Consider the following 2500-nt stretch of genomic DNA (forward strand, 5'->3'; position numbering starts at 1 on the left):
TGCAGGTTGCGTTAAAGTTGATCAATTCTCAAGACTTGCGAGATACTCCAAAAGTAAATAATGGCTGTCACTAATTAACCGTTGCCGTCGTCCTGACAAGCTCCTTTGGTACATTCTCCTACAGATCGACGGAACGCTAGGAGAAGATGAAAGTAGTAAGATTTCATTTACCGTTTTTATGGCAACTGAATCCTGTATTACTACTAGCCTAATGACTACTAGGAACTTGAGCGTAAATACAACAACAACGAACACTCGCCGGTTATCTCTGAGAGGTGAGTTCGTCAAGTGCACCTGAGAACACGACACGCTTGAATGAAACCATGTTTTGCCATGGTCTGTGCTTCTGTTTCATGCTTGATGGCTGCTTGTATTTTACAATCACCGCTTATGTAGCACTTAAAATGAACGTCGGGATCCGTTGATGCCACGAATGCAACACTAGCCGTATTTGTCACAATGTCACACAAGTTTTAACGTGACCAGTTACCAGCTATGGAGGATCCCCTGCCCTGCGCGCGCTAGCGCTGGTGAATAGATTTGTCAAGAAAAATTCGTTTCATTTCAATATTGAAATTGATAAACCCACCCATTGATTTAATTTTTGGACTAGTGTAATCCTGTCAGTATCACCGAACGACGACAATCATTACACCTTTTCGACTTATACTTTTCCTCAAAAAAGGAGATATGATCTGAAAGTAGATATGTAACTGAAATTCATTTTTTTTATTTCCCGTTATCAGGCGTTCGTTTTTCACCGAAAACCCAATGGTCAACCTATGAATAAAATGAAGAAAATCAAAAGATAGGACCAAGAAACTCAGCAGATGCTGAGAGAGCGATTTCTGGCTTTGTTGATTATAGGACTAGTACCCTACCGTTTTTTCTCCAGCAGGACCCAGCATTGTTGGCCATAAAACTAGTTTGTCTTTGATTTCTCAGGCTGGCGAAACAAATAGTTTAGTGATGGGACATGCCGTCTTACCTTGCTCAAAGGAGGGTGCCTGGGGGTACTCCCCGTATGGGCTACATAGGTACGTGCAGCCCCAAAGGGTAAGGCTTTCAGCCGTTTTGGTCATAAATAGTGTATAATTATCAACTTTTTTAAGCAGCAGGGCCCCTTGTTTCTGAGCGATCAGCTAAAAACTATAGGATTCAATGAGTCAAGATGCTCAAGGACACGTGCCATCATTTTGAAATTTCCAACAAATTTGGACATGTTGAAATAATGCTCATGTTATAAAATGATTCCGTGGCTAGTCATCATCAGTGCAGCTTCGATAATTAGCGGTGTAACTGTTACCAAGGCTTTAAATTTCTGTTGAAAAAAAATACGGGATGTGGTGTGCGTTGAACTACAGGCAAAAGGATTCAATTGCTTTTTCTTTGACTGATTGCTGTTCTGGCAAACAGTCCTGTCTAGTGTTTGTTGTGAATATAAGACTGTATTAACACTACTTTTAATTCAGCGATGATAATGCTCGCGAAATATGAAAAAGGCGTTTTTCCTCGGCTATTATGATTTTTACAGACATCATTAGGATAAGAATGACTCTGAGGTCAAGAATTTCTATTCCAGATGGTGCGGATCAAGGCAAGATATATATTTTAACGATAACTTCAGAAATCCTACCGCGCTCATTGGCTAATTTTCATTGTCAGTAAGCGAATAGACACATGAAACTGTAATTTGTGCGACACGTCAATTAGCGAGAGCGGACAATTTGACAATTTGTTATTGTAAAAAGCAATTTGACGTCAGTTTTTAATATCCTATTGCAGAAACGTGAGAGCACTGGGGCGAGTTTCTTATATTGATTAGATTGAAAAGCTACCCAACCAAGTTTTAAGTGGAAATTTGTCAAATGGGAGCCTTGCAAAAGTTGCAAAGTTCCATACAAACCCTTATAGTTTTGTCGGCTGTCTACCCAATACATACAAACTCTCCATTTTGGGTGATATTTGGGGAGCTACCATTTTGCCATTTTCCTCCTCCAAAACCTTCTATTCTTGGTGAGGACTCTCAAATTTAGTTGATCTTTCATTTTTTAAACAAATGGAAAACAACCATACTCTTTCCCAGTCCTCTCACGTTTCTGCAATGGCCTGTGCGTCTGTCCTGTTAGTGACAATAAATTTCCTCATAATATTGTCAAATTAGTTGATCAATAACAGAAAAAACGTATGAAACGCTGACGTCAATATGTTAAATAACACATGCCAATCGTAGTGTATATTTCCCTCCCCGTTGCATAAGTCCCGTAACTAGTTTTATGACCAACAATGCTGGATCCTTCCGGAGAAAAGACGGTAGGGTACTTGTCCTATAAGCAACAAAGCCACAAATCGCTCTCTCCGCATCTGCTGACTTTCTTGGCCCTATCTCTTGATTTTCTTCATTTTTTCATGGGTCGACCATTAGGTTTTCTGTGAAAAACCAACGGCTGAGAACATTAAAGAAAAAAGTGAATTTCACTTGCATATCTACTTCATCTGC

The sequence above is a fragment of the Montipora capricornis genome, chromosome 4, assembly GCF_036669925.1.
Source record: "Montipora capricornis isolate CH-2021 chromosome 4, ASM3666992v2, whole genome shotgun sequence".
NCBI lineage: Eukaryota > Metazoa > Cnidaria > Anthozoa > Scleractinia > Acroporidae > Montipora > Montipora capricornis.